We start from the raw sequence: 23,637 nt of genomic DNA on the forward strand, positions 1-23,637 counted from the left end.
TCATGATTTTCATTTTTACTATATGCTGATGACACTGAAATAAATTTCAAATATTTGCTACATATATACACCCTGATGTTCTAAGGGCATCTCAAATTCAACCTAACAAAAACAGAACTTATTATCTAACTCCTAAATCCCACCAATGGCCACCTGTTCAACAAATGTTCTCCCTGCCTTCTTCCTTAGTAATAGAATTCCAATTCTTTTAAATTAATGTTTTATTTATTTTTGAGCGAAAGAGAGAGACAGTGTGAGCAGGGGAGGGTCAGAGAGAGAGGGAGACACAAAATCTGAAGACAGGTTCCAGGCTCTGAGCTAGCTGTCTGCACAGAGCCTGACACAGGGCTTGAAACCACAAACCATGAGATCTTGACCTGAGCCGAAGTCAGACGCTCAACCAACTGAGCCACCCAGGCACCCTCAGAATTCCAATTTTGTTCAGGAATCTGCATGCTTCTGTAAAGATATACGCTTGAGGGAAAGCTGGCATCCATCTTTGTTCCAGTTCCAAAGGATGAGTCTTGATTGGTCTATTCTACGCTAATCATTATAATTCTTGTCAAAGAATAACTCAAAAATATTTAGGTGCTAGATTATGCTTTCTATAGTTAGTTGTACAATTTAGGGGGAGAAATACATGTTACATGCTAAATGTAGACCTATTTGGGTATAGTGGGATTTTTTTTAAAAAGAAGAAAAGGCCATATTCATTGCCTCTGATTAGTTGTGACTACTAAGAAACATTGGTGATCGACAATTCTAGAGGTTGGATTTTCTTATATACATCATTTCTAAAATGCATGGTTACTAAAGTTGAACTCCTATAACTGGAGAGAGACTCTCTTATGGAAATACACACAACTAGATCTGTCATTTATTTAGTATGTTATCAAGTATTATAAAGTGCTTCATCATAGCCTTGTTAATAGATGCTTGCCCAGGGCAAGTAATAATTTACCAGACAAAGTATAAAGGTTCTAATTTTATTCATCTCCTACTGTATATTTTGTATGGAGGAAAACAACTTAGAGCGCTTTCAATTCCTCATACCCCCAAATTTTTTAGTTTGAAAATTTTCAAATGTAGTGAAAACTCACCATACCCTTCACCTAGAATCACCAATCATTAGCATTCTGCCATATATGCTCTCTCCAGCCTTCCCCTCTCTCTTTCCCTAACATGAACACACACACACACACACACACACACACACATACACACACACAAACACACACTTTTTCATAGCTGAACAGTCTGGAAATAAGTTGCAGATATCCTTTCACCCTTCATCCTTCCTTATGTATCTCCTAAGAATAAAGACATTCTCTTACACAGTCACACTATCGTTGTCATATTCAAGGAATTTAGCATTGATACAATAAAAGTATCTAATATATAGTCTATATTCAAATTTCCCTAATTGTCCTAATTCTGATTTAGCTTTTTTTTCCCCCCACTGGCATCTTATCAAGAACCATGCATTGTACTTAGTCATATGTCTCTAATCTTCCTTTCTCTGAAATAGTCTCTTTACTTTAAAAAAAACTTTCAAGACATTGGTATTTTTGAAGAATCCAGACCCATCATTTTGTAAAATGTCCCACAATATATATCTGATTGTTGCCTTATGGTTGGATTCAGGTTAAACATTTTTGGCAAGAATACTACATGAGATATTTTCTTAGAACAGAACATGAAAAACTTGTTTCATTATTGGTGATGGTAAATTTTATCAATTCTCTCCCTCTCTCTCTCTCTCTCTCTCTCTCTCTCTCTCTCTCTCTCTCTCTCCTTCCCTGTCTCCCTCCCTCCGTCTGTTTTAGTGCACTTCTCAAGTGAATCATTTATTATGGGAACCTCATAGAGATGAGACCAATATCTCCATTCATTGAGCATTTAGCAAAGTGAGATGGACAATTATTATTTTTTCTTTTTTAAAAATACTTTAAAATGGTTAGGTTTTAATTATCTGGATATTTTCATTAAAAAATTTATAACATTTTGGGAAATAAAATTATCTGCACAGTTGTCTCAAACCTTAAATTCTCTTTGTTCACACAGATCTGGTCAGCTAATGGCATCTATTATCTTCAATTCACAAATCAGCCCAAAATTTAAATGGCTTAATAGCAACGTGATATAGTGGAAAAGAGAGATTAATCCAGAGTCTAGAGTCATCAAAACTGTCTAATCACCTTAAGCAAATCATATGTTCTTCCTGGACCTCAGAATTATCTGTGTAATGGAGAAACAGTACTTTAGAATCTCTAAGCTTCTATCAACTTAAAGGTTTATTTATATCTGTAGTTAACTGCCATATACTCTGAATAATTTGATTCATAATTATAAATGCTTATGAATGGTGCAAGATTAGGTTACTTTTTTATTGTTGGTGGAAATAATGGAATATTAGGAATAAGAAGGAGCTATGGGAATTATCCTTTCAACCTCCCTCATGAAATGGGAAACACATCGTATTGGTGGCTATCTGGACTGTGCTTGAACACTTTAGATAATGTGGTAGTAACCACATTGAGGTAATGTGTCTGTGTGTGGACTCTGAAGTTATGCCTCTGCCATTTTAGATCCTTCCTGGTGATCTATGACACCCCTAGACTTACTCTCTTAGTCTTTTGCAGCTGCTACATCAAAATACCCTAGGGTGGGTGGCTTATAAACAATAGAAATTTATTTCTCACACTTTGGGAGGCTGGGAAGTCCTAGATTGGGCACCAGGGTGGTTGAGGTGTGGTAAGAGCTCTCTTTCTGGTTCATAGCGAGAGCCTATACTGTATTCTTACATGGGGGAAGGAAGGGAATCTCTTTCAGGTCTCTTTTATGAGGGCATTAGCTGTATTCAATATACAAAGCTCCACCCTCATGACCTAATCATCACCAAAAGCCCACCTCCTAATACTACCACATTGAGCACTAGGATTTCAACAAAGGAATTTGGAGGGAGAGGTAGGATACCAATATTCAGCCTATAGCACTCACCCTTCTTGACCTCGGATGTCCCTTCCTTCACTCATTTTCAACAATGAACCTGTGAATCTATACCTGTAATTCATAGCTCAGTTCTTCTCTGCCTTTGAGAACCAGACATCTGGTCTTCTCTCCTTTGACCATCCTTCCACCCTCTTCCTTGCTCTTGAATAACACTAGGATGTAAAATCCCTTGACACTCTCCTTCCTTCCTATCTAGCCTACCAATTCCTTATGACTATATTTATCTTCTACCCAGCCTGGGCAATCACTTCAGCATTGCCCTTACAACTTCCTCGACACCCACAGCATTTCTAATTTTACCAGGTGTACTCGAACATTTATTTATATGCGAAATACTGCACAACATAGTTGCATAATATAGAACAGCTGTGCAGAGAAACAAAAAATCTACTTGTGAAGAATGCTATAAGGTGAGTGCACACTTTTAAAATAAAAATGTGTATTTAATTATATTGGTGACCTAACCAAGAAAATACCACTGAACAAATATTATGTGGTCCATATAGAGTAAAAATGGCAACTTTTCAAAGTGAAAATGAGACACTTTCCAACTTGCTAATGTGATATTAAAAATATTACATATGTAATCTTAAAGGCCTTAAGACATCAAGGGCTGCAGACATGTGAGGTAACAAATATTTCCTCTGATGTGTAATGATGTGCTATGGTTTAAGCTGGAGATGGAATATAATGATTTTAGATGAAGAAGTGTGACCCTAAGGGATTGGATGACTTTTTATTGTATTTTTCAAGAGTAAATAAGTACATCATATTTCAGAACAACATGCTTTTAATGCTAATGTAAATCATGGGTGCCTTTCTTCACGTTTTATTCCCAGTAGATTTCTTTGCAAGTTTTTAATGTGAATAGTTATATTTAGAAATCAGAATAAAATATTGGCACTGGAAGGACTCTTAGAGATCATTCATTCTGCAAGTGAGAGAATTGAGGCCCCAAGGAGCAAAAACACTTTTTCAAAGTCCTATAGTTCTGGTGCTTGAGCCAGATATAGAGTCTGGCTTTAAAGTCTAGCTACTTTCCCAGTGATTTTCCAGCTGTCTTTGTGGAAGCTTTAGGGGTCTCTGGAAGTGTGTTAAAACTATCTGGGGGGAGAGAGTTGATTGCTCCTCATCTTCTTCAATTAGGAAGGACTACACTACTTTTAAATGTTTTATATATTGCAGTTCTACTTAAAAATTTAAACTAAAGAATACCAGTGTTAAAACATACATATTTTAAAAAACTGATAATCATGCCTTATCCAACCAAATGGTGGTTGAATTATTTTTTCTGTAGCAACTACTCAATACTAGTATGGACTTATAAATTATGTGCATTTCATATATTTTTATTTAAATTGGTTCTTTAAGGAAATGCATCATAAATGTTGCTACAGATAAAGATGAAGATGTAGATAAACTGAATAAAATCCTTTCTTTTGCTATCTTCACCATCAGCAGCCTTCTCATTGACTTTGCCACCATGCTACCTAGCTATTTCAAAATGAAGAGAAATAAAATATGGTAGATGTCTTGAGATGAAATAAACAACAAACAAGTTTAGGTTTCTATAAACTGACCCCCCACTCACCTGGTGGGAGCCTGATGTATTGTAAGTATATGTTGTATGTATTGTTGCCTATGTGATTCGTACTGTTAGGTAACAGGAACATTTATTTTCAGAGTTTATTCCTTCTCAAGAATTTCTTCTCTAGGAATACAAATGTTGATTAATAGCAAATTAATAACAGCACACATTTTCCTCAGTTTCCTTGCATATTGCTATTAATAGAGTCACCTTTCTAATATTATAGTGACTATAGCTACTCATGTCCTCCTAGGGTCATGGAATGGTGTATATTTTAGTCCCTGTAGGTTTTCTGGCTTTCTCGTTAACTGATATTTTTAAAGCTAATTTAAACTATTTGGTGCATGAAAATTTTCATTGAAAAATTCATTTCATTTTATCTTTCCTTAATTCTAAAAAGAATTTGATTGCCAAAATAAATGAGTAGACTTAAAAAAAACAAAATCCATATGTGAATACTTCTTGAAGTGGTTGTTCTCCCCACTGGGACAAACTCAGTTTGCACAGTGATAATTCACAAACATTTTGAATTTCAGTTATGAACTTCTTTCCTTTATTAGAGCAATTAAGTTTTGTGAAAACAGAAGCCCATTTCAAAAATATCATGGATTTCACATAAAACTTAAAAAACATTTTAATGTTTGCATTTATTTTTGAGAGAGAGAGACAGAGCATGAGCAGGGGAGGGGCAGAGAGAGAAAGACACAGAATCCAAAGCAGGCCCCAGGCTCTGAGCTGTCAGCACAGAGCCCGACAGAGGGCTTGAACTCATGAACCACAAGATCATTACCTGGGCCCAAGTCAAACGCTCAACCAACTGAGGCACCCAGGCACCTCATCCCTTAAAACTTTTTTAACTTTCACAGAAAACTGAGATTATCTGAGCCTTAATTTCACTCTGACACCTTAAGAGATATATAGCTTTCCTCAATCCAGTTGATTTACTTCACTACCTGTGGTGATGTGGTTGCAATATTAAAAACCAAAGGCGTGGTCTGAACTCTGGCAATAATGTTTCTAAACTAATCCAGCATGAGAAGAAAAATGATTAGGAAGAAGACAGGTCCCAATGGAAGATGCATAAGCTATTTCTAGAAACTACCATTACTACTGGAAAAAACGAATTGCTTTCCTCTTGTTTTTGGATATTTGCACCAGTTCAAGAGGACAAAGTGTGAAGAAACTTTACCTTGCTTCAATTTATAATGGTTTATTTCCTGAAACTGCTGAGAGCTTTGGTTTTCCAAAGCAAATTTTTGAGACAATACACTAACATGCTTAAAAAGGAAAAGATGAAAGTGTTTCTCTGTCCATGCATAATTAGATCAGTAACTCATTGTTGATTTAATAAATATTATGGGGGGGGGGCGCATGTGTGTGATTCAGTCAGTTAAACGTCCAACTTCAGCTCAGGTCAGGATCTCATAGTTTGTGAGGTCCAGCCTTGCCTTGGGCTCTGTCTGACAGTGCGAATCCTGCTTTGGATCCTCTGTCTCCCTGTCTCTGTGCACCTATGTTTGTGCAATCTCTCTCTCTCTCTCTCTCTCTCTCTAATGTTTAATAAACATTTTTAAAAAACATTAAGTAATTAAACATTAAAAAATAAATATTATTGAGTTCTTATTATGCAGCAGGCACTTTGCTAGACAAAAACAACTAATAGAGAGTCTTTGCCCTGGATGGAGTTACATATTAACTGTAGTATGACCTCAATTATAGTAGACAGCAAGAAAAATTACTAAGAAAGTTCCAGGAGAAGGAATACCTCTAAATACAGATGGTCCCTAACTTACAATGTTCAGCTTATGATTTTTCAACTCTAGGATAGGATACTCAGTATCAGTAGGAAACATACTTCGAATTTTGAATTTTAATCTTTTTCTGGGCTGGCAATAGGTCATATAATACTTTCTCATGATGCTGGGCAGTGGCAGCAAGACACAGCTCCCAAACAGCCACACAATCAGGAGAGTAAACAACCAATACACTTACAACCATTTGCACCCATACAGTCATTCTGGTTTTCACTTTCAGTACAGTATTCAATAAATTACTAGTCAACACTTTATAATAAAATGGGCTTTGTGTTACATGACTTTGCCCAACTGTAGGCTGATGTAAGTGTTCTGAGCACATTTAGGGTAGGCTAGCCTAAGCTATGATGTTTAGTAGTTGGGTATATTAAATGAATTTTGACTTATGATGTTTTCAGCTTAAAATGGGTTTATTGGATGTAACCCCATTGTGAGCCGAGGAAGGTATCACGTTGGTACCCTTTTGGGCTTTGCAAAATTTGTTTTAAGCCAATTTTGGTAAGTTCTACCAAAACTTATGTTAGGCTAGCAATTATGTGGATATGGCAGATATATATCTATTCTTAAGTTTTATGAAGTTCAATACAACATACTAATAACACATCATGAGATCTGGGAATATTTGGGCTGATGGCTGAGAGCCTCAGAACTGTCCAAATGACTGTTCTGCATGGCATTGTATGGTGGGAAAACATAGGCTTTGCTCTAAATCCAAGTTCTTCCAGTTATTAATTGAATTAGCAGGAACAGTTCTCTTAGTTTTTCTGTGTTGGTATCTTTATGTGTAAAAGTAAACTAAAAATAATGCCTGCCTTGTGAGGTTGTGAGAACTAATTGAGCTAATATGTGAAATTTGAACTAATCTGTAAACCTTGAAGTCTGATCAGAAATTACTTTTTGGAATGCCTAAGTGGCTCAGTTGGTTGAGTGTCCAATTCTTGATTTTGTCTCGGGTCATGATCGCAGACTCATGAGATTGAACCCTGCACTGGACTCTGCACTGAGCGTAGATTCTGCTTGAGATTCTTTCTTTTTCTGCCCCTCTCCCCAGCTTGTGTGTGGCCTCTCTCAAATGAAAAATAAATTTTAAAAATTACTTTTTTATAGCAAATGCACAACAACGTTCAGTCAACATGGTAACAGGACTGTTGTAGTCATAGTACTAACCTTTCAGATAAATGCTTGTCAAATTTGTCAAAATTCCCAAAGGGAAATTATTGCGATTCTATGTGTTAATGGTTAATATTACCAAATAGCTAGTTAATATTTTTAAGCAATAATTATTTGATGGGAAGAACGGTTCTCTTTCTTTTCTTGAGGAGGTTACCAGTTATCTGAAGTTTGGATTAATAATCCCAAAAGGCAGACTAATGAAGAATCATCTCCATAATCATATGACAAAGTAATATAAATGATTTGAAAGGAGAAGAATTGTATTGGTTGGGAAGTTTTTGGCTGCAAATATTAGAAGACCCAATAAATGTGGGTTTATCATAGGGATATTTATTGTTTACTTAACAGGAGTCTAGTTGTAGACACTTACAGAGGTTATTCAGTGTCTCAACAATTTTAAAGTTCAAAAAACAGCAACAGCAATAACAACAACAAACCAGCGTTAGGGCTTGTTTTGGCATCATTGACATTATCTTCATCTTCTGTCATGATCTTGCCTTGTGGGCAGTCAGTAATAAGATGTATGTTTCAGTGCTGAACATCAGGCCTTTACATACGTCTCAGGCAGGAAGAATAGCAACACTCCAAGAAAATCTCCTTACCTATTCCTTTTGCCAGAAAGTGAAATATTACCCAGAAGGCTCCTGGAGATTTCCTCTTACATCTGATTGACCAGAGCTGGGTCACATGGTCACCATCTACTGATGAGAAAATAAATAGCCAGCTAAGAGGTCCTCGCTGTACCCATAAGAGTCTCAGACCAATCCTGGTTCATTTCCTGAGGCTAGGCACACTGTGGCCAAACAAAATCAGCATTTTAAAAATTAGAATAAAGGAAGATAGGAAAAGACTATTGGAAAATTCCCTGATGGTATCCCTCTGAGATATTTGAATGTATATATACAAATGTTAATGAGAGGTGCCTGGGTGGCTCAGACAGTCTGACATGGTCATGATCTCATGGTTCATGGGTTTAAGCCCCATATCAGGCTCACTGCTATCAGAACAGAGCCTGCTTTGGATCCTCTGTCTCCCTCCCTCTTTCTGTGCCCTTCCCCAACTTGTGTTCTCTCAAAGAAAAAAAAACAAACATTAAAAAAATAGTTCATGAGCTAGCCCTTATACAAAAGAAATATTGCCCTTGATTTTTAAAAGAGAGATTCTAAAAACCATAGTCTGAATTGTAAGGTTATGGTAAAAGAAACAAACAAAAAAAACCCTCTGTAGGTCAGCAAATAAAATATAGAATAGCAAAAAATGTCACATTAAAAGCCACTTGCCTCTATCCCCTCTGAAGCATGTCCAATCTATGACTCAGTCGTTGCTTTCTCTCTTGTGAGGTACTGATCCTCTGAAATGATTATTTTAATGTTTTAGCCCACAAGTTCTTATCCATCCAAGTATAAATTCTATGATTAATTGCAAGGTATACAGCTTTTGTCAAGTTCTTTTCTCTTTTCTCTTAAGCCACTTAAAAATTAGTTTTTTAACTTAGGCTGGGCTTTGATGATACAAATAAAAACAGTTAGGAACCAACTCCTACTTTCTAACTCAAATGAAGGTGATTGCAATTTTCCTTCTTTCCATGTTGTATCTCATTGATAGCCGACTTTACGTCATTCTCTGTTTCATTAAAGCTAAATCTAGGTGGTGACAAATTTCTTTTTTATAAATACCATCTTTTTGAACCCCCATTAGATCTAGCCAGAGACACACTATTTCATGATTCCACTGAATATCCTCTTAGAGGGAACATTAGTTTCAAAAGGAACATTAGCCAAGGACAGCCTAGAAAGGTGATGACAATGTGTATTAGTTCAGACTTTGGATCTCCACTAAATTTTAAAAAGTGAGATCAAGTCCTAAGGGCTATTGCTTTGGCACTTAAAATAAAAAATCTTGCTTTTCCCTCCTTCATAGTTTAAGTAAATTACAATAGTATTTTTGTCATACCAGATATCAGATTAAATGAGCCCCATTGGCAAAAAAAAATCCAAAAGTATAATTCATACAATTATAACTTCTCCCTCACCCTCTCTTCCCATTCAGCTTACACCATCTCTCAGTGTGCTTTCAGATATTAGTAAGTAATGGAATAATACACAGGAAATGAATAACCCCTCCCTTGCTCTGTAAATCAGGAAAGTCATTTACAGAAGCGGAGTGAATGGAGAGAGAGGTGTGTGGCAAGGGAATTGAACCTTAATGGCCCCTCAAAAGCTATAACTGTGTCTCTCTACCACTCTCTCTCTCTTCTCTCTCCCTCCCACCCCATCTTTCTCAGTTTCTCTCTCCTCACTACATTCCCATTCCCTTTCCTTTCAGTTTCTCTCTCTCTCTCTGATTACAAATCTCTCAGGCCTGGTGACTGTTGTCTTACCGAGAGGTGGTCTATGTATTTTTAAAATTTATTATTTTTTTATTTTTCTTAAGTTTTTAATTTTAATTCCAGTATAGCTAACATACTGTGCTATGTTTATATAGTTTCAGGTGTACAGTATAGTGAGTGGTCTGTGTATTTTAAACATTGAATGAAAAATTCTCCCAAGTACCTAAGTCATTCCTTGGGGTAAACTTTACTTTTTTTATACAGTGGGGTATTTGGTGATTGGTGCTCCCCGGTGGCCCCTGTTCTCCATCTGTGTCGCTTTCTGCAAGATGTTCATTTGTGGCTCAATTCTATAGTACTAATAAAAGAAGTCTGAGTCACAGAAAAAAAAAATCAAGACTAGTAAATTAAAGAGCCATCAAAACACTACTTACCTCCTACTGTGGTAAACTGAGAGTTTTCAAAACTTCCATCAAGATAATGGATAGCTCTATAAAGTTTTTAAGCAAAAGATATGAGGAGGGCACCTGAATGGGTCTGTTGGTTAAGGGTCAGACTCTTGTTTCAGCTCAGGTCATGATCTCACCATTCGTGCAACTGAGCCCCACATTGGGCTCTGTGCTGACAGCACAGATCCTGCTTGGGATTCTCCCCACCCCCCTCTCTCTCTTAAAATAAATAAATAAACATTAAAAAATAAGATGAATCATCATTCTACCTACTTTCTACTACCTTTACTTTTTTCCAACTTCAAAGATACCAGCTTCTAACTTCTCAAGATACCAGTAGATCATCTAAACTATCTAAACTTTGATGGTACATTAGAATCACCTGGCTAATTTCAAAAATACTGATGCATGAGTCTTTCCTAGAAATTCTGATGTCATTGATCTGAAGTAATCCCTGGGCATCAAGATTTTTGAAAAATGTTCCAGGTAATTGTAATATGCAGCCAGGTAATTGTAAATGTAAATGTAACATTTAGAACTACCAATGGTTATGGAATAAGTTGTAAAACAAGGGTGGGAAAATGTGTTTGGTGGTAGACAGGTCACTTTGTGATGGATCATACTAGTTGCGCTATAAATTGACTGCTGTGACAGAGATCTCAAATAACAATGGCTTAAATACAGTAAAAGTTATTCCTTTCTTATAAGCTGAGCTCATGACATCTTTGCTCTGAAAAGTTTTCAGAAACCTAAGGTCATTTTATCTTATTGCTTTGATCTCATTTACATGGTTCAGAATAACTCACGATTATGTCCATATTCTAGTTTTAGCAGGATGGCACACTCTCTCCTTTTAAGGAGCAACTTAGAGATTGCACCTGTCCCTTCTATTCCCATCCTCTTGACCAGAACTTAGTCACAGGCTATCTCTAGTTGCAAGAAAAGCAAGAAAAGGTAGCCTTTATTGTGAACAACTATGTGCCCTGATAAAATCTGGGGCTTCTATTATTTTGAGGGTGGAGGGGGAAATATTGGAGAAAAACTGGCATTTTCTGCCACAAATATCTTATTGTCTTTCCACAGTGAGGTTGGGTTCAGCAGGAGGGAAGGGACAATAGAAGAAAAGAGACAGAACTCTGTGATTAGAGAGAGTGATTTTGATGTTCAAGATATTATAGTAGGATTTGGGCAGGAAGTGGCTTGAATGAGTTGAGTAATGATAGATGAGATTCCCAAAATAAGAGATGCAGGACCACAGGGCACAAGTGGAAACCACTAATACAGAAGGCTGGTGCCACCTGATCCTGCACGTAGATGCTGTTGCTTTTCCCATCCCATGTATTTTATAACTAAAATAAGTTGAAGATGTTTATCAGGTCATATTTTGATACTGAGGTAGGCCTAGAAAGAAATGTTCTTTACATTTTAGGATTGCAAAACTTAGTGCTGGGTGAGGGATTTACACTTTTCTTTCAAATACAGGCTACTGCTGGTGGGCATAGAACCCTGGGTGTGTTGATTGCTAATGTGATTTATGGCCATCCTTGTGTATTCAGCTACATTCTATGACCTTTCTTCCACAGTGTCCTCTGCCTTAATAAAAATCACTCTATTCTATGTCAAGTCCTTTTAATCCTTTTTTGGAATCAAATATGAAACAATTTCCATTGCATTCAACTCTAACTTTCTTTACTCATTGTTTATTCCCCTAAGACTGAATAATACATTTAGAAGTTGTAAAATTGCAAGCTGGTGTTTTGTACACGGTACCTTTAACTTTTTTGTCCAGGTTTTCAGCCTGGCCTCAGATGAAACTTTTTTTTAAACACAAATTTTAGGTCTCCAAAGTGAATTATTTGAGATTGCAGTTAATCATTTCTATCCCCCAAGTATGTGGAATCATCTAATTGGGCTCATATAAAAAGAATGGTAATGAAGTGGTTTTGAAGAAAAGTAGTATTGCAAAAAAAAAAAAAAAAAAAAAAAAGAGAGAGGTCTTAGAAAGTACCTGGAACTTTGGACTCTGGAGGCCCATTTGTCTGTCCATCTATCCATCCATCCATCCATCCATCCATCCATCCATCTGTTATTCCATTCAAAAAATCTTGTAAAACATCAGTTTCTCTAGAACTCACTAGGGTTCACAAAGATTATTATACAATGTTTCCAGTCCTTGAAGACTTTATATATCATGTTAAGCAGACTCGGTTTTGAGGCATGGTCAGGATGAAAGAAATGAAGAGAGATTAAATACCAACTGCATTTTACCTAGTTTGCAAAGCTTTACATATATAATCTTATTAATGACTCAGACTAAGAAAGACAAAAGCTAATATCACAGTTTAATAGAAGAACACAGATGTATAAATAACTGTAACCTCATGTCATTGGTGCTGTAATAAATGTAGGAAATGAGATAAGGGACAGGCTGATTCTGTCTGGAATAGATGAGGAAAGCTTCCTAGAGGAGCCCCAGTTTCAACTGGATCCTGATGCATGATCAAGAATTGTCCAGGTAGGAAAGTGGGAAAAGCATTGTAGATGAAAAGAACAGTGTGCAAAAGCTTGGAGATGTGAGGGTGAAGGCAGGTTTGGGGAATGTTGAGAGGTTAAGTGCCAAGAGGACAGACTGGAGAGTTGGTTTGGAATTCTTTATGCCAAGGAAAGGCATTGAAATTGTATTCTGTAGGTAATGAGGAACTATTGAAAGTTTATAAGCATGGGAGTAGCATGATTGGATTTATGTTTTGGAAAGGTGATATTAAAATAAATAAAGGGAGAAAAGACTAAATTTACTCATTTTTACTTAGCAAAATGTTTATTGCATATTTACCATCTGCCAGGCTCCTTCTTCGGACTGGAGATTGCAATAGTCAAAAAATTTTGCCCTTCTACCGGTGGAGGGAGACAGCCTATAAACAAAAATATGTATAATCAGGGGGCATCTGGGTGGGTCAGTCAGTTGAGTGTAAGACTTCAGCTCAGGTCATGATCTCACAGTTCATGGGTTTGAGCCCCATGTCAGGCTCTGTGCTGACAGCTCAGACCCGGGAGCTTGCTTGCTTCAGATTCTGTGTTTCCCTCTCTTTCTGTCCCTCCCCCACTTGTGCTCTGTCTCTCTCTCTCTCAAAAAGAAAGAAACACTAAAAAATATTTTTATAAAATATATATAATCATTCAGGTGATGGTAAGTGCTATATGGAGAAAATACAACAGGGAAGAAAGAGAGATACAATCTTTGCAATATATAACACAAACTCCCAGTAAGAAGGAAGAGAACATTGGAGCAAAGACCTGAAGGAGATGAGAGAACAAGACATGTGCATATTTGCAGGAGGAGACTTTTAGGCAGAAGCAACAGCAATTACAAAGCCCTCTGTCTTATATGAAAGTTCTGGAAGCCCCCAGATGACAAAAGAGAGGGATTTACGACTTAAATCCCCATATTTATATGAAAAGGGGCCCTTCGCCAAAAAAAGGCTGATGGTCCTTTATACATCATTCAGAACCTCTAGTCATTTGTCTATAAGTATTTGAGTTTGGCCAGAACATGATCTCTTTTATAGATCATTGTGGGGACAAAATTTTGGACAGAGGTAACTAAGCTATTTTCTACTATCACTCAGAGACTGGCAATTTTGCATTTAGGCAATGAAGCCTAGTCATCATGCTAAAGCCAAGAGAATATAGTTCTTTTCCTCTTTTGTAGTTTTAAACCATTTATTTCATTTTCAGATGCTCCAAATCTGTACTTGGTGACCACATTAAAGGAACTTGCCCCCAAATCTAAGAAATACAGTTGCATGGATGGCACTTGTGGTAACCCTTCAGCAAATAAGCAAGACTGTGTCTGGCTGATCATGACCTCGCTGAGTGCACTGCACACACAGAGAGATAAAAATGAAGCCAGAATCTAGAATGAGATCATTAGTGTATACCATCCTGGTACTGTAGTCAGACCACACACATATTTAATGCCCTGAACCCACCTTGAAATGCCCCATAGCCCCAAGAGAACAAAGTACTAGAGAGAATAAAGGGGAGGGGAGGATGCTGAGTGATCCGTAATGCTGTCAATGTCACAATCCATCCTGAACAGCAGAATAAAGTTAATAGGGAATGTTCTTTAGTGCTTGTTCAGCTGCCTGCCAACCAACTCTGTGGCAGAAAAGCAAGGAGGAAATATATATATATCATTATAGAATATATCAATAATAAATTACAAAGATGACTTTTATATAAGAAGTAGTTCCCTGTATTTGTTCGAAGTATCAGTCTGTAGGATTGTATATTTGACCACTCAATGCCAAAAATGGTAGATAGTCTTAAATCATTTTTAAGGCTATTGATACTTTAATAATTAATTAATAATCAAACTGGTAAAAAAAATTGAAGACAAGAATTTAAAAGTGTCAAGAAAATAGAAGTAATATCTTTCTAAGTATTCAATAAATAAAAATTGCCTTGGAATAAACACAATCTATTTATAGCGTAAGTAAAGGAACATCTCTGGAAGTCAAATATTCTATCTGAATTCTAAGTATTATTTTTCATCTCACAGGATTTCATGGTTTAGAGTAGAATATTTTCATTCCAAATCTATGTGCCTTTTACCTCTGAAAAATATTTCCTAAACTTTTCCAAAACCACACTGCTGGGCAAGGTCCTGCAGGAAATGCAAACTTACAGAACTTACTGTCTGCTTCCCAGGAGCACAGCGGGTAAAGTAAAAAATGATTACAAGATGATGCAAATTATGCTCGGTGACAGCATAATTCAAAGGAGACAGATAACCATGGGTTAGAGAAATCAAGGAAGTCTTCACAGAAAAGTGACTTGCGACTAGGGATCTTGATGGATGGGTGGATTTCAATAGGCAGAAATGGGTTGGTTTGAATAGGGAAGGGAAAGCAATTCAGGTAAAGACGGCTCACTTGAGAAGAGAGTTTCCTGTTTTGCTGGAACATGGTATATACACCATGGAAGTAGAGGGACTAACGTTGGGAAGGTAGGATGTCAGCCCGAGGAGTCAGGACTAGATTCAGTCAGCAATGGGGCTCTATCCAAGTCAATGTGACATGATGTGACATGACACTGCTCTGTTTATGCTCTAATGCCCGTGCTTTTGTACTCAATCTCATTCTACTGAAAGGGTGAGGCTGATTCTCCAGCCCCTGGGGGAGAGATTGGTTCTGTACTACAGATTTACTGAGAGGGCAGAGCACAGTAAGGGTCATTTGGGTGTGTTCCTCCTTTCCCCCAGGGACAGTGTAGCTGCTGAGTGTGGCCTCTGTGTCCTGTCTATTTAGGCATCATTTGAGCTCTCCTGAATATTTTCAGAACTGAAAGAAAGAAACACAACCTTCCATAAATATTTGTTAAGTGCCTCCTACATGAACAGTCGTAGTTTTGCCCTGCTCTAAACTGGCAACAAATTAGGAGTCAGAGCTAAAAGCTAAGTAAAATCTTGAACTCACGTCAAAATAGGAAAGGGCTAATTTTAATGATGGTCCACCCGGTCAATAGGCCATTTCCAGTACTGCCTTTGAATGCTGTACTCTTATATAATATCTTCTCTGTAGAGGCTGCTTTCAGGCAGATAGCCTTGAACGATGGAACATAGAAAGGGCCACAGCAACCACCTGGCTGAATATAAACAGGCCTGTTAGGTGACCCACCTCAAAATATCCATAGGCCCTAAATAATGAATGTGCTTAATTACAGCTAGGCACGGTTACCAAAAAAGGGAAGATTCCATACATTGCCATACCTCCTCATGTTCCCCCTTTAAAAACAGCTCTTTCCCACCAACTTGTGGCACACAGCCTCTTCTCTGCTATCCTGCCTGCCACTCCCTTGCAGTGTATTCTGTAAACTTCTTTCCTTTGTTCTGCATCAGATGAATTCTTTCACCTCCCCTGCCATTGACTTCTATGCAGTTGTCGCCCCACATTGGAGGCCCCCATCTGATCAAGACATTATATTCTCTGTGAATTTTTCTGAAAATCTAATTTAGGAAAAGCAGGAATAGCCTTAGGTGTTTAGGGGGATTCAAAAGAAGTGATAGATGGGGCGCCTGGGTGGCTCAGTCGGTTAAACCTCCAACTTCAGCTCAGGTCATGATCTCACATTCGTGGGTTCAAGCCCCGCATTGGGCTCTGTGCTGACAGCTCAGAGCCTGGAGCCTGCTTCTGATTCTGTGTCTCCCTCTCTCTCTCTGCCCCTCCCCACTCATGTTCTGTTTCTCTCTGTCTCAAAAATAAATAAAACATTAAAAAAAACCAACAACCCAAAAGAAGTGATAGCTTCATTCTTGAAAGAGAGATATTCAGGAGAAACCTATGAAACATGTACAACATATAATGTGATATTTAGATAGTATATAAAGACCCCACAGGTTTTCTGTTTGGTTATGTTCAACAGACATAACTGTTGTTTAGACACTGTCTTTCTTACTGGGGGATCCATTTTGGGCATCAGAGGCTAGGTTGCAGTGGTCATTTGGGACCCTGTAGTCCAAATAGATCTCTTTCTTTCTCTCTTTCTTTCTTTGTCTGTCTTCCTTCCTTCCTTCCTTCCTTCCTTCCTTCCTTCCTTCCTTTCTTTTTCTTTTCTTTCTTTTTTTTTTTTTTGACTTAGGTAATTTTTATATCCAACAAGGAGGTTAAACTCACAACCCCTAAATCAAGAGTTGCATACTCTTCCAACTAAGGTAGCCAGGCGCCCTGACCAAATACAGATTTTTAACAAGACCTAAAATAGCTCTTTAACTTGAGACTTTGTAAAGACACAGAAACCTTAAATAAAAACAGTGGAAACCCTTGTGGACTGAGAACTTTACAGTGGAAACTCTTATTTGGTAAGACCAAAAGCAGTAATGAGCCAATCAAAAAATTTGGTTAAAGCCTGAAATCCTAAAAAATGCAATAATAAAGCATGATTTCTCATTTGACAACATCTTGGTGTAGAGTCCAGATCATTCCCCTTCCCCTGAGTGTAGATCTGCATTTTGGAGACATTCTTGTATAAATCATATTCATACTGCATCTATTTCTAGTTTCAGTTTCTTTAAAGCAGATATGTCTGAGGCAACCTAAATTGATAGGACTTTCATGATTCCTATTGCAGTCTTTGAAACTTTTCTTGCTCATACCCATGGTGCTAGTAATTTTTTTTAAGTGACTTGGGATTGTTGATTTCCAAGCATTCAGCTTCATTTTCAGAATAACAAGTACTCTCTTCTTTGGTCTCCTTGTCTGTCAATTTTTATAATATTTAATTAAAATATGCTTAATTTAATTAACTAAAATATTACCATCACAAGTCTAATGAGCCCAAACAGGCTAGGGAACAAACACAACTAACTCTGGGATAGTAAACTACAGCAGCGTGGCAGCAGAAGTCCTTGGTGTAAGGGCACCTGGGTGGGTCAGTCAGTGAAGTGTCGGACTCTTGGCTTTGGATCAGGTCATGATCTCACAGTCATGGGATCAGGCCTTGTGCTGGGCTCTGCACTGACAGCTCAGAGCCTGCTTGGGCTTCTTTCTCTTCCTCTCTCTCTGCCTCACCCCAGTGCATGCACGTGTGTTCTCTCTCTCAAAATAAAGAAATAAACTTAAAAAAGAAAAGAAGTCCTTGGTATATCAAAGAGTAGTTACTGCACTCAAATGTTCAGCCTGTTGGGCATAGCAGAAAATTCAATTTGCAGAGAATGGAGGGCGTCTGTGAATCTGGCAAGTTAGTTAAGTGTAAGTAGTTGAGAGCTTGTATTGTATAAAGTTAGCTAAGGAGTTAGATTATGTGTTTTTAACTACCCAGAATATGCGATGTGATTCCAGATTAACGTCACTGAAGAACTGGGTTAAACATACACACAGACAAACACATATGTAAAAGCAAAAATATTTTTATCAGTTGTGGATAAAGGCAATGTTAGTTCTGTCTCTGTTGAGAGCTTCCACTTATTTACCTGTTTATATTCTTGAGTTTTATGCTGAATGTCTGTCTGTGCTGTAATATCTATGTATCAGGACTTTTATGTTAATTATAGAACTTTAAACTATCTAAATAAATTATAGATAGTGCTACTTTATAGGCTTTTGTAAGAATTTGTGAAGCAATATGTGTAGAGAGCTGATGAGTTTTGTTCCCTTTATTCCTTGTGCTCCTAAATATAATTTTCCAAAATTCAGTCTTCATAAAAAGCATATTGACCAACTTGAAGGGATTCCTGCTGGCCAAATTTGGAATAACCCATGCATCAGAATGAACAATCACAGGAATTGGCTGAAATTGAATTTTTAAAGTATCTATGAATTCATATAGGTTAGGAAATAAATTTAAGAAAGGAGGAAGGAAAAGATCTTCTTAGGGAAAGATGCCAATTATTATTGTTTAAAAATTTAACATTTTTATTTATCATTGAGAGACAGAGAGACATGAGCATGATCATGGGAGGGGCAGAGAGGGGGAGATACAGAATCTGAAGGAGGCTCCAGGCACCCTGGAAAGATGCCAATTAATAAATGTATAAGGTATAATATACATTGGAAATTATCATTTTACAACCTCTGTAGTAATTATAATTATTTAGTCAATAATTATCAGCAGGTACTAAAACCATTGGGTGAAAGAATATTGGGGAATATGATATTCAAATAATTTCATCCCATAGATTCATATTTACCACAAAAGAAAAATAAAGTTTTGGAGAACCTGGGTGGCTCAGTTGGTTAAGGGGCCAACTTCTTCTCAGGTCATGACATAATCTCATGGTTCATCGGTTCAAGCCTCATGTCCGGCTCTGTGCTGACAGTTCAGAGCCTAGGACCTACTTCACATTCTGTGTCTCCCTCTCTCTCTGCCCCTCCCCTGCTTGCACTCTGTCTCTCAAAAAAAAAACAACAAAAAACACACACACCTCAGTAAACGTTAAAACATTAAAATGTTAAAAAAAATTTTTTTAAAGGAAAATACACTTTTAACAATCTGGTGAATATCATCTTCACCAAGGGACCACACTTAGCACCACCAATGAGATACAAAACTGACATTGTGAGGTTTTTATTTGATGTACATAAGGTTATGTATTTAGTGTTTCTGTCCCACATCCCCAAATCCCAGTTTAACCTGAGTCTAATTATGAGAAAACAATCAAAGCAATCCAAACTGAGAAACATTCCGTAAAACAAAACATCATCACCAACAACAAAATATGCCTATCAATGTTGCAAAAGAGAGAGAAGGGCTAGAAACTAACTTAGGTTAAAACACACTACAGAGATATTTGGGGAATTTGGCCTGTGTATTATATAATGGTATTTTATCAATGTTAAATGTTTTCAGTCTTATGGTTATGTAAGAGTATATCTTTATTCATAGGGGTACAATGTCAGCAAAACAGTAATAGTAATAAGAATATATTTATGTGTATATAAACATGCATATATGTTTAACTTACATATTTAAACAAATACATGCATATCCTGTCAGAGAAAGGAAACATGGTAAAATATTAATAATCAGGGAACCTAGATAAAGTTCATATGTGTGTTCATTGTACTTTTCTTAGGAACTCTCTGTAGGTTTGTAATTTTTTTAAATAAAAACTGAGAGAAGTAAAGGTATACCCAGAGCTCTAGGTATTGCTTTCCTAATTTGCTGTTACACAGATCTATGCAATATTGGACCATCCAGTGCTCACTGCACAGTTGTCCTCTGTCATCTAGAAGTAGGTTTGCTTTGTGATGTTCAGTCTCTCCCAGAGCCACTACCTACAGCAAAACACCATGACTTTTTGTGTAATACATAATGGTATCTAAGGATTTTGTCTTGCAAAATAAAGCAGAAGCAGCCACAATATTTTTAGATCAGATTTTAATGAAACTTGGTCATGGAAGGAGTACATAGAGAAGAGCAGAACTTTGACAGGGCCTGAAAGGTGCTTGCTAGAATCCCCACTAACCAGTAAGATGCAGTCCAAACCACAAGCCAGAACATTCACAGAGAGAAGGTATAACAGAGGGGCTAAGGCTGATTGAGACCTATCCAGCTCTTAAGCAGAATAGTTGAGAATGAGTGTCTTAGAGACTGACCAGGTTTATGTGTAGTAGGTCTCTTCAAATGAATAGCTTTGTTTGCTGTTAGAGAAAAAGCAGAAAACAAATTATATTCGAGACAATAATCCCCCCCGTTGGTTTATCCTGTAGTCACAGGATCAAAGTAATAACTGTATATGATGGCAACAGAGCCACCTACCTGTGGTGTGAAAGAATGGTCATATTTGCTTAAGCCTAGAAGGGGGAAGACATTTTGAATATGCAGAAAAAGTCAGTATTAGGAGAAGTGTGAAAACCAAAGAGCCAAAGTAGACAGGCCATGGAAATTAGTGAACATATGAGCTGTTGCTCCACCCACATTATTATATATGCATTTTCTGACCCTAGGATCAGGTCCTATAGGAATCACAAACATTCTAAAGGATATAAAACATTAAAAAGATGCTTTAAGTATGATAATACACATAGAATAATAATATCTAAACTTTTCAAGTACTTATTATGTGTTCTAAGTATTCTGTCTCATTTACTTCAATTCTGTGAGTTAGGTGTGCTATTATTCCCATATTACTAATGGCGAAATGAAGGCATAGAACAGTTAAATAGTCTACCCAAAGCAGAGTCAGGGTTTGAAGCCGGGCAGGTTGGCCCATATGCCCTTGACTGCTCCATGCTGGAATGTTATTGAACCGTTACAGTAATATTTTTGGAGACAATTTAATGGCACAGCAAAGTGTTAAAAAAATTAAGAAGAGTGGCAAATCTACATGAGCAATATGTTCCCAATTTTAAAAGCATGAAGCACAAAGGCTTGAGAAAGAGAGACTGAGTGAGACTGAGAGAAAGCAAGCAAGCATGAGCAGGCCCGAGAGAGGGAAGACAGGAGGCAGGTTCAAGATGTAAGTGGTAATCTCTCAATGGCATAATTGTTACTTTCTTTTTCCTATTTTTGTGAAGTTTTCAAACTTTCTATAGTGAAAATGTAGCTTTTATAATAAAAAAATATATGTTATATATCGAAGAACTATCCCGGAAGTTTAAAAAATAGCCATGTTGAGGATTCAGAGAAGCAGTCCTAATTCTTGACACAGTGTTTCTCCTGCTTCGTCATGTTCCACTTCCACATTTCTTGCCAAGTAGAGTTCTACTCTACTTAGCCTCCTAAGTAGTCTCTATGAAAAATGTTTTTACTATTCTATGCTTTTTTTTTAATGTAAATCAAACACATAACTATTAAAATGTCTTTTAAATGTAAATTAAACACATAACTATTAAAATGTCACTCTGGGAAAGAATATGCTCCTCCTACATGCCTTCAGAACCACTTAGGTGGACTAGAGGCAGAGGTAGATTCCTGTATCTAGCAGAATTTCAGAGGAGCCTGGACACCTGCCTTTTAAACACACTCTCCAGGAGATTTCTGTGCAGCCTAATGTTTTAGAACAATTGCACTGTGGTTTCTTAAGATGTATAATGGTCAAGGATTTGGTATTGAATCTGAGGTAACTGAAGAGTCTAATCAGATAACCAGGATAAACTATCAGATAACTAGTCTAGAACTATACAATACCATCCCAGAAGATAGCTTGAAGAGAGCATTAGAGATAACCTGGATGATGGTAGAGGGGAAAAGATAATTATTGCAAAATAAATGAAATCCCTAGTTTCTTTTGTTACCAAGAATGACTCCAAGAATGGAGAATTGCTTTGCTGTCTTGTTTGAGTGATAGTTCTTACTGCTGATAAATCTTATCACAGAATATGTTACGGTAGCAGGATGTGACAGTTTGGGTTGAGGTTATGGTAGGCCTATAAAGATAGAGAGCTGCCAAAAATTAGAAGTCTGAGAAGAAGGTGAGTTGCTGTAGCAGAGGGAGCAACAGAACCTCATTCCAGGGAGCTGTCAAGAGTTGCGGGAAAAGCAGAAGTTGGGCAACCAGTGAAAATCAGAGGTATGAAGTTTTCAATTTTGTTTCTCCTGTAGCTGCCTGGAAACTATTTCCTTGTAGAAAGAGACGAGCCTTTCTTGAGAAGATGTTTTATTAAGACCATAGTAGGGTAGAAGGAAGCCTCAGGGCCTGGTTGTAAGCTGGAGAAAATAGCCCCTGGTTGCAAGCTAGAGGTTAAAGCTAGTAAAGGCCTGGGCATAGAGGACAGTGTATGAGAAGGGACCTCTGTGTCAGCTTCCAGACTCCCGGAAGCTACTGAGGGAAGGGTTGACCATTGCATCAGTGTAATCTGTGTTAAATTAACCCATGCACAGAAAGGGAGAGTTGCTATATGGGTTATGCAATAAGTGGAGAATTTGTAGGTTTGTAAGACTGGGATAGAGAATGGAAAATACTTTGTTCAAACATGTCAGAAATATGCGGACAATGCAGGTTTAGGAGAGTCCTCAAAACACACCAGATGAGGCCCAAGGAATCTAGTCCAGCTCAAGGTAGGCTAGAAGGGAAATATTTTGTGAAGAAATTATTTTGGAGGGATTTCACTCTGGGACAAAGGTAGAACCTTTAGGAATATTAGGGCTAGGGAGTTGGTAGTTTGTTAATACCTAAACAATCCAGAGGAAGAAAAGGTTGCTTTTAGGACAAATACCTGAGCATTTGTGGGGAGCATTCTCTGGTAACCTAAGAGATGTGTATGAGTATGAAGCCAATGTAGTGTTACCTCTTTGGGGACAATATAGAAATCATGCTGTGATTTGAAAAGGTGTTGATAAAGTTGACAAAGGGAAAACATGGAAAGAGGACCTGAAACCCTGAAAGAAGCAACACCCTAACCTATGACCTAGAAGCCGTTCTCTTTATGTCACCATGGAGCCCGGGGCCCTCAGGATCCATTGACTTGGTTACCTCTGCCCTAGTAACCCTTGCTTTTTTGGTTTAACTATCATTTCATAGACATTTTCCAAATGTTATTTTCTCTAAGTCTGTTATTTCTTCTCTGAAATTCTGAAATGTGTAACTTCTTTGTATGTGTAACCTCATTTCTATTATACACATATCATTTTGAATTTTGATTCCATTCTTAGTATTGGTGATTATCAAGACTTTTCTGGCCCAGCACATCCTTTGATTTCCCATTTTCCTTAGTGTTCACAATAAACATTTTAAAAACTATATTCCCACCTCTCACCCTGCCACCTCCATCTCTCAAAAAAAAAAAAAATCTAGGATAGCTGACTAGCAAGATGATTAGGAAAAGGAAGGGC

This window comes from Suricata suricatta, chromosome 6, assembly GCF_006229205.1.
Source record: "Suricata suricatta isolate VVHF042 chromosome 6, meerkat_22Aug2017_6uvM2_HiC, whole genome shotgun sequence".
Taxonomy (NCBI): domain Eukaryota; kingdom Metazoa; phylum Chordata; class Mammalia; order Carnivora; family Herpestidae; genus Suricata; species Suricata suricatta.